This window comes from Zootoca vivipara, chromosome 4 (assembly GCF_963506605.1).
Source record: "Zootoca vivipara chromosome 4, rZooViv1.1, whole genome shotgun sequence".
Lineage (NCBI taxonomy): Eukaryota > Metazoa > Chordata > Lepidosauria > Squamata > Lacertidae > Zootoca > Zootoca vivipara.
In genome coordinates, this window is record NC_083279.1 from 39,054,920 (window position 1) to 39,065,340 (window position 10,421).

A 10,421-nucleotide genomic window follows, 5' to 3' on the forward strand; every position below is an offset into this window, starting at 1 on the left:
ATCCATGTCCCAAATGACTACACAAAGCCAAGAAAAATACCATAAAAATCACAGCCCTACCAATCCCAAAGTTGGATATGTGTGACAGAAATCACAGCCAAGAAAAAGGACTTGTCATCCAAACAGCAATGCAATCACATTGGTAGCGTGGGAAAGACTGACATCATGCATAGGATCTTGCTTCGGGATAAAGAGTACTAGCATAGTTTACAGGACAGACACTCCTTTCACCTTGTGGAAAGAAACCGTTCACATAAGAGTCTTTAAAATTCACCCCAAAGTCAAGTCATTTAACATCTTGACAGGGAGGTTTAATCCATTTAGAGGACAAAAAAATTACTACGAAAGTTACTCAATTTGTTTTGCTACTCTTCAAAGAAATGTGAACAATGATTTATATATTTACACAAATCCTTACATCCTTTTAATACAACTTGATTCTGCTCATTCTTCCTTTTGCTGGCTACCAAAATTAAAGTACAGCAAACAAAATGTTTTGGGAAATAGCTCGGATGATAAACAAATGCACATATGACACTCCTTTAGATGAAGAGATATAATTTAAAAAGTTATTCCAAAGGCTTGCTCAATTCACTGTGACTTCAACCTTTGTGGGTGGATGGCAGCTGTCAAGCCTAGGATGTAACTGCTTTAGGCAAAAGGGTGGATATTGTGGCATGCCTTTACATTTCTGTAAGGAAGTAAAACTTCTTGTCAGTAACTCAGGTGCAATGCAAATTCACAACATTTTAGTCAGAAGTAAGGTAAGGTCCCTTTTTCTCTGGAGACTGGAAGGCATCAACAAACCATTTTACAATCCACAAGACAACCGTTTAGAAAATGTTGACATTTGGGGCACACACTTTGAATTCCTTTGTAAAGGTATCTGCACAACATGCCAAGGCTGCTATCCTGTGTGTACCTGCTTCACAATAAGATTCACTAGAAATAATTTAAGATAAAGTCTCAGTCACCAGAGCAGTAATTTCTCTTTTTGAGGAAATGTCCTTACACAGAGAGATATGCAAGGACACCACCTTTTATGCTTTCTTGTCATGGTCACTGGCTTCTATCCAGTTTTCAACAGAGGATACATTCAGACTGACAATTGCTTTCTTGTATCGTCATCTGTTTCTGAAACATCTATGTAACTAATAGCTTGAATGGCATCTGACTTTGCCTAATGGAAAGGCAAGATATTTAAAAGTGTTTGAAAAGAAAGATCTATAAAATGAGGAAGGTTATAGGATTCATTATGCAGGAATGAGAATTGAAGATACCGTATGTGTTTGACTTCTCCTCTCCTTCCCACCCCCCACACCCATCCAAATCAAAGCAACAATAAGCAATCTTGGTTCTGTGAGTCCCTATTTATTACATAAAATTATTTCCAAGTTATATTCTGCCCCTCATCTCAACCTCATCACCATGCTCCAGATGTTCCACAGAGTCAAACCACAACAGAAATTAAAATGGCAAGTTCTAATCAGTTTGAAAAGCACAAAGGTTGTCAAATGGCTTGTTATATAAACCATATCCCTGAGAAATAAAAAACATTTTTATTTCTTCCACCTTCAATGCAATGCGTAGAAGTTTGGAACCCCTGAACTGACATTTGAACAGGCTTTTGTTGCTCTGCATGCTGCCTGTCCCCCTTTATGCCTGGTTCATTTCTACAGCACCGACTCTAACCTTGCTATTCCTTCAGTTGGTTCACTCAACTGATCCAGGAATTGACTCACAGGTTTCTTCCTTTTCCCAGCTGCCACTGGGGAAACTGTTTATAGAATCTCAACTCCACAGGACCCATGATTATGTCTCACCTTAGACAGTCATGACTAGAATAAAAACGAACAAAATATGAGGTTCAGACTACAATCCTAACCCCACATACCTGTAAACCCCACTGAATCCAACAGGAATTAATTTTGAGTAGACATGGTTAGGATTGCGCACACGCGCACACACACACTTAGGGCCCTCAGGTGAACAGCCCTCAAGAGCAACCTGGGACTAGGCCTCACATTCTGATAATAGAGTATTCAACAGCTAGGGTGAATTTATATAGCCCTACTCTTACATTGACAAGACACACAAATCTGTTTCTGTCATTACTAATAATCATGTGTCTAATACAGGAAGATTTGGAAAGGGAAAAGGTACAGGCCTTCCGCAACAAGGCAAAAACAGCATTTCTCTCTTGGGGATGAGTAGCAGAGAGCTCCACCACTGTCTCTGTTATCTGGTGGCTATGGATCACCCCATGACCAGGAAGGGGTGCTTTGCTGTTAGGCTGGATAAAGCTTTCACCTCATCCTGCACCTGCCAACTAGTTAAGAGGACCAATGTGCCCCACACTGAGAATCATGGCAGTGTAGGACACTGTCATCACATGGAAAGTTCCACCTTTTTCAGGTTACCTCAGGTAAAAACCGAAAACCGTTACTACCGGTATTCAAAACCTTACATGGGCTTCATCAATTGCGCTATTTTATCCTTTACACTGCAATTTATGAAACAGTCAAAGGCTTTCACATTGACATAGTCTAAAAATTCTATGGGTGGAATTCACCTAACAAATTCCACCAGTACAAAAAACCCTGTGCAAGGGCTTTCACTTGCACAATGGGGTTTCCACCCTGCTCCCCCAATGAAATTAGGGGAGAAATCAAAACTAGCTTTGCTGTAGATACTCAGGGAATTTTTTAAACATTTTTTTATACTGGAAAACTGTGACCGCCACCTTGATAGCAGCTAAAATTATTCTGCATCCATGGGTATAGCTGCTTCTGCTTCAGTTAATTTAGCATACTGCAGAGGGAACATTACATAACCTAGCACAATAAACACCAGTGTTACACACAAACCAAGGAAGGCTAGCTTTTTTCCAAGAATGCATTAACTTACTCCAAAATGGACTAGAATGCTAGAATCCAAAGATCTGGCAGCTACAAATCTGTCTACAAGCATATGGATAGAATTAGGCACTGGTGCTTCCAGAATAAAAGTCATGATCAAAGGAAAGCACTACTGTTTGGCCTGAGGCCCTCCACAAAAAGTATATATGCTAGATGCCAGAAACCCAGAGGCTTTGGCTTGATGATCAACTTCTCATCCGTCTCTCCTCGCTATGAGAGATTTTTAGGTGAGCAGGTTAATGGAGTGCATGGTACAGTAGTTTAGTTGGTAACCACACAGGAACAAGGCAGAATGGAAATTGGCAACACCGTATATTCTGGCATATAAGACGACTGGGCATATAAGACGACCCCCAACTTTTCCAGTTAAAAATATAGAGATTGGGATATACTCGCTGTATAAGAAATACAACCCAGTGTATAAGACGACCCCCAACTTTGGAGAAGATTTTCCTGTGTTAAAAAGTTGCAAGTGTACTCAAGGCCTCCCGGAACTACAGTAGTATGAACCAAGTGATGGTAGCATGAACAACATACTTTAATTTTTTTTAGCAGTATCAATTTTCTTGGAGTCTGTTTAAGAAATCCCTTGCATATCGTGTTAAGGTTTTTGTTAATGCAAGAAGAACCAGAACGCTAAGCTGTAAAGCTGCTGTAGCAGCTAACACAAAACTACGTACATTTGATGGAAACAGGGGCTGGGGAAACCCAGCCAAATGTGCGGGGTATAAATAATAAATTACTATTATAAATTATTATTAATTCTAAATGATCCCTGAGTCAGATGGATGTTAGTGCCATTCCTGCTGAAACTGTTATAAAAAGGAGAAACGGGTCTGTGATTATGTTCTACAAATATCAGTTACGCAGAATTGTTTTTTGCATTTTACTATTGAGGTTTTTCCTCATGTTATGCTCAATTCCTTTCTGTTTCTAATATTTACTGAAGATACAGTGGTACCTTAGTACTCAAACGGCTTGGCTCCTGAACAAATCAGCTCCCAAACGCCGCAAACCCGGAAGTAAGTGTTCCAGTTTGCAAATGTTTTTTGGAAACCAAACATCTGACACAGCTTCCACTTGAGTGCAGGAAACTCCTGCAGTCAATTGGAAGCCGCACCTTGGTTTTCAAATGGTTTCAGGAGTCGAACAGACTCCTGAAACGGATTAAGTTCAAGCACTAAGCTACCACTGTACTCCTATCTCACAATACTTTAAATATTTACATTACGTACTTACTATGGTATTCACGTAGTAGGTGCTAGAAAGCAGAGCACGAACATAATATTGTACAACTTGAGATGTTCTCTTCAAAATACAGCAGTTCCTTTAACTACTTTGCATTATCTATCTATGTTTGAGCACATATCAGCTTTGAAAAAGAAGTCTGTAAGTTACTAGCCCTTGTGTTGACACACACTCTCTATTAGTCATTTGTAGAACATCTAAGGTTTGAAAGAAAAATAATAATCAGCTCTTCCAGTTTAGGAAAGGTTCATTATATAGTGGCCTGGAGGTGATACTTGCCATAGGAAGCCAGGCAACAAGCTATATATCGCACACAAATTTGCCTGCATACCTAAGGTCTTCAAAGAAAGTTTACATAATGTAGTTCCTCCCTCCATCAATTTTATAGAAAGAACAGTGCCTGAAACAAGATATTTATCGAAGAGTTTAAAGTTCTTTATTATAAAACTTGCCACCACAACAAGCACAGTTTAATTTTTCCACAAGATTAATAAGATTTGTATTAGATGGTCTTGAATGATTTTTTCCACAGCCCTGCCCTAGGGCAGTGGAAACCAGGATGTCAGTATAAACACACTACCACATCTGGAGAATGCATTTAGCTTTGAAAAACAATCTGGTAGAAAGTGAAATTGGTCTTGTGACCATACCTCTATGACTGAAATTTAATATTTATTCATTTTTAAATATCTGCACTCAATTTACCGGTAATTATTTAAATTGATAATTTAATGATGACAATAAGTTCACAGTGGAGACCCTAAGACAGCTGGATGACACCTTGTACATCTCCTCCTAGCAACTCTGCAGCCAAGCTGCTGCCCGTGCTAAACATATTGCTCTGCTTTCCTTTAGACCACATCAGCAAGGCCGAGAAGGAGGTCTTGTCTTCTGGGTGAGCCAGGACCTCCATACACCCTGCCCAGACATGCACCCCGGGGTGGTTATTTCAGTGCTGCTAACACAGTGGTTTGACTTCACCTGAGCCGGAATCACTCTTGAGATGGATGCCAACAGTAAGCTGACAAATCAACTACTGTATAAAGAAACCTCAAAAAAGAACACAACAGCATATGCTTATGCCAAACAAACTGATGCCAATTCTATTAGAGGTGGCAAAAAAATTGATTACTTTTTTCACTGCTATGGATGCTTTGACAATCATATTCCAAATGCCAAACTCACAATCAAACACATTTAACTACCTTCAGGCAAAACTTGTTTTCAAGCAATTGGTTATACTTAAGTGCTTGCCAAAAGAGCAAAATGGAAATTCATTGTCTTTCATTGTCTCTTGTCTTTCAGCAAATATAATTGTGTGGTGCAAAGATTTGTGGGAACCATGACTAGAGGTTTTAGATTATACTCCTACGTATTAGAAAAAACTCTGTTTCTTTGCAAACCAGTATGTTTCAACATGAACACTTTTGTTTAGGCAATATATATTATATGACCAAATTGGAGATTTTATTTAAATCTATTGGGCAATAGTCAATGTTTGTCAACTTCCAAGAGTACATCCACTGAAATAAACAGATTACAAGTCAATCAATTTCAATGGGTCTATTCGATCTATGATTAATGTTGTCTCCAACCAAACACAGCACCATCTACTCTGAAGCAAAGAGAATGCAAAAGAAGAGTGACACTAGTCACCTAAGCTTATGTATGTAGCGGTGAAAGAAAAATAGCAATTTATTCTGTAACCCAAATTGTTAAAATAGAAACTTTCAAAATCGAAGTACCCAAGAACAACTGACAATTAGTTCCATTTTATAATTTTCGGGCATGTAAATAAAAACCTAGGGAAGTAAGAGCAGATGTGCACAACCACCCTAAGGCAACTGAACAAAAATGAATTTGTAATTATACACTTAGTGCAAGAAGGAGATGTACTATATTATTATTTATAACTAACTGAATTCACATAAGACTCTGCTGAGCAAGTCTAAGATCTGAAGAAAATTAACTTACCAAAGGTTCACAGCCCTACAGACAAGCTAAAAAGTTTAGCACTTTGCTGAGCGATACCCAACAACAATTCCAGGCAGTGTCAACCACTCCTCTCTTCACCCCATGAAAAATCACAACGCTCAATGAACCCAATGAAATGGAAAGGAAGCAAAACTTCAGACATTTATAAAAAAAGTTATTTAAGAGTTCTATCATGTACAAATACAAAGATAAAAGCAACCCACTGGATCTGACCAAACGTCTGCCTAGTCCAGTATCCTCTTCCCACAGTGGGCAGTCAGATGTGTCTGGGTACTCCACAAGCAAGGCAACAACCCACATCCATAGTTGCTACCTAGGGAAGAGAGAGGAAAAGCGGTAATGAAAGCAGTTCCCGCTTGTTATCTTCTCAACATATGTTTCTGTCTGTCTTTATCACTTCTCCCAAGTACCAGTTTATCTGAAGCATCAATAAGAGATGGTTTTGACCTTTAAAGCCCTTTACACCTTAGGACCCTCGTACTTATGGGACCGTCTCTCCTGGTATGCCCCGTGGAGGACCTTAAGGTCCATAAGCAGTAATACCTTAGAGTTCCCAGGCCCGAAGGAAATCAGATTAGCCTCTACTAGAACCGGGGCCTTCTCAACACTGGCCCGGACCTGGTGGAACGCTCTGTCTCCTGAGACCAGGGCGCTGCAGGACCCGATTTCTTTCCGCAGGGCTGTAAGACAGAGTTGTTCCGCCTGGCATTTGGCCTGGAGCCAACCTGATTCCCTCCCCTCCCCCATTTTCCCTTTTATATGAGGCTGCATTTTTATTTTATTTTATTTTGATGTATGTAGTATTCTTGTTGAGTTGTATTTTAATCAGTTGTTTTATATTTGGTGTTAGCCACTCTGAGCCTGGCTTTGACTGGGGAGGGTGGGGTATAAATAAATTATTATTGTTGTTGTTGTTGTTGTCTGTTTGTGGGCTTCTCAGACACATCTGGTTGGCCACTATGGTAACTCTGCTTCAGGTTTCTGGTATCCAAAGCGGTATTCTGGCAGATGGAAAAAAAGATAGTTTGATATACAAATACAAGCATATCTCACCATATTGTAGTTAAACAGGTTTATCTTTTGAAAGTTGCACCACAAATCCAGGAAAGCAGGTAGACACTCAAACATCTGATTTCCTCTGTAACAGTCCAAGGTGGTTCCTTGCTTTTGTATCAGCCTATATATTTCAGATCACTTAGCTGCTAGTATTACATTTGTAGAAACCAGCTAATTTTTTTAAGAAACCAGGTGATCAGCTGTTATTTTTACAGCCCCAACCTAGCAGATATTAATCCCTCTTTTTGTGCTCCATATCATGGTGGTTAAAGAGTCTTACATGTTTACATGTGAATTTATTTTATTAACATTTGTATACTGCCCTTCATCCAATGATCTCAAGGCAGTTCATTGCATAAAAATGCAAGTTAAAAGCACAAAATAAGTAATAAAAACAACTAACCAAACCAATAACTCCTCCCCACGTTTAAAAGAATATGGTATGTTAGTCAGCCAAACCTCCCTTGGGAGAGCATTCCATAAATTAGCAGCCAGCACAGAAAAGGCCCTGTTGTCACCCTATGGACCTCATGTGGAGGAGGCACCCAAAGAAGAGATTAAATCCGTTGCAACGATTTTTAGCACAGTGACAGAATGGCAACGATTCTGATTTAATATGTTATTAAGCATACAGTTTTCCTTACAATTTGCCACACTATTGCCAAAGTATCACTCTCACAATTTGGACATCTGGATGAGGTTTTTTTTGGAGGGGGGGTTTAAACCTCAGGCTAATTTACTCTAATCAGCCTTTTATCTCACGCCACAGCAAAGAACTTAGACCCTATAAAGAACACGCTGAACCCACCGAATGACCGATGTCGTGGCTCTCTACGCTTTAAAAAAACCGTTCGCGGTAGGTAAGCACTGACGGACCAAGGAAAGGATGACCAGGGTGGGCACAGCACCCCAACCCACCCTCAAATACGAAACCGAAAACGAAGCATCTCATGTGTGTCACAGTATAACAACTGCGGGTAGTTTTAAGCGTGGCAGAGAAGGCGGGATGTCGCTTCTTGGGACAGGGTGGCTAAACGGGACGGGGGGCGAATTCGGCTCCAGACCCAGAAAAGGTGCAGCTCCCTTTCCCTCAACAGGACCCCCTGGGGAGACGGACAACCCCCCCCCCCGCCCGCCTTCGACCTTCCCACCTCAGCCATGGGGAGAGTCGGCCACGCCAGGCCCGGGAAGGAGGGGGCGGTGTCCCGAGACACTTGCCTCACCGCACTTGCCTCTTCGAGGTCGCGGCGTCTCTCAGCCTCCTCGCCCAGCCTCTGCAGCTGCTGCTTCTCCGCCAGGACCTGCCTCCGCCTGCCTGCCTGCCGGTCGCCTCCGCCCTCCTTCCTTCCTTCCTTCTCGGAGCGCCCACCTCAAGGCTTCTCCCCGCGCCCGGAGCTCCGCGAAACGCAGGCCCCGCGGCGGGAGGAGGAGGAGGAGGAGAGAGAGAAATGGAGAGGAGGAAGCGCCCTTCTCTACCGGCCAGGCCTACCTACCTCGCCCACCCCGGCCCAGGCGTAAGGGCCGGGCCAAGTGCCCCGGAAGTAAAGGGGCGGGGAAGGAGCGAATGCCGACGCTTCCCTGGCGACCCTCGCGGGGCCCGGTATGCACGAAGCAGTGCATTTCATTCTACCCTTAGTATTGTTTCTTATGACTGCGTTTTGGGTGTGGGGTCGGGACAGCCTTTGTAATCTTTTTGTTTTAATGCTTCGAAATTGTATTTACCCGGAAAGGCGACCTAGAAATACTTGACTATAAAACAGACATAAACATAAAAAGGGCATTAAACTCCACATGGTGCACTACTGAGGCTGACTGTAGGTTAATCCCAGGTGTGGGAAGGCAGGCTCTTTCCCCAAACTTGGGTCTCCCCCCCCCTCAGCTGTGTGGGTTTTTTTGTTTTGTTTTTTTTGGACTACAGCTCCCATCATCCCTAGCTAGCAGGAACAGTGGTCAGGGATGATGGGAATTGTAATCCAAAACAACAACTACAACAACAGCTGGTGACCCAAGTTGGGGAAGCACTGCCTGGTTGAGAAAATGCGCTTTTTATACATGCCAAAAAGGCACTCCAGTCACATAGCCCAAGGCAGGCTTGGCTTTCAGATTCTGTTCCACAGCTGAGCCTTGACTGATGAAGCAGCCTTCCCTTGCTTAGCAGGGATCTCCCATTCTCATCCTTGCTTAATTTTGGGAGCAAAAAAAAGTACAGTACTCTTAAGCTTGTTATGTGTTGTCCTAGCTGTATCGACAAGGAGACTTGGAGAACAAAAAATGTTCTGAGACATTTTGCTTTAGCAACATCAAAAGGGTACTGGCCTACTATGGATTTCAGAACTTTCACTGTATTTACCTTTTAAAAAATGCTGCTATGCATACTTGCATGGGGATGAATCCCACAAAACTCAATAGGACTTTTATCCAAAAACCATTGAACTGCAATTTCAATTAGTTCCCCTCAAATTGTTCACATGGGAATAATAAATCTCACTTTCCCTAACATACAAATGGAACTGCAAAATCAAGGTATCATCTAGTTATAGATAACTTATATATCCAATAGCTACCGGTAGCATATGGGCTGGGAACAAAGGAACAAACACAAGTGTTCAACTACCTAGGAATTGGAAGGAGTCATTAGATACAGGAAAAGTATAGTAGTTAAGGTTGGAAAATATCTGGGCACAGTGCAAAGGTATTGCATAGGAACACAGAAAGCAGCCTTATACTGAGTCTATGTGGCTCAGCCTGACCACTCTGAGTGGTAACAACCTGAAACGGTTTCAGATGGGACATTCCCAGCTCACTTGTTGGTGCTGGTAATTGAATATAGGACGTTCTACATATCAAACAAGTGCTCTAAGGTTTCACCTACACAAGATTCTGCAATTTATGCCCACAATGCTGTTCCAAATTTAGTTTTTCTCTTTTCTTTAATAGGCTAATCTCTGAGCTAATTCTCATGTATTTACTTTTCTTGTTCACATCCTTTTGGATTTCTATACTGTATTTAGGTTTTTGGTTTTTTGTGCCTAAACAACTGTTCAAAACATTACATGTGTCATTCAACTCATATACACTTGGCACAACATCCTAAATTATGAGACCCAGGGAGCAAAGACTTGTGGCACCTTAAAGATTAGCAAATTAGATGTGGCCGGAGCCCACTTCATTACATGTAGTAAGTGTGATAGTTATATATCCTCT

At 41.5% G+C, this 10,421-nt stretch overlaps 1 protein-coding gene across 4 annotated transcripts in view; it reads right to left on the minus strand.

The window, feature by feature from the left end:
* The window catches only part of BCLAF3 (BCLAF1 and THRAP3 family member 3), a 29,233-nt gene extending 20,474 nt beyond the window's left edge, over nt 1-8,759 (minus strand). Inside the window, exon 1 of one of the 4 annotated variants that reach the window (XM_035116802.2) lies at nt 8,450-8,759. The gene's annotated coding sequence lies outside the window, so the exon portion shown is untranslated. The other 3 variants (XM_035116801.2, XM_035116803.2, XM_035116800.2) reach the window with 3 other exon arrangements.
* Between the last annotated feature and the right edge of the window lie 1,662 nt (nt 8,760-10,421).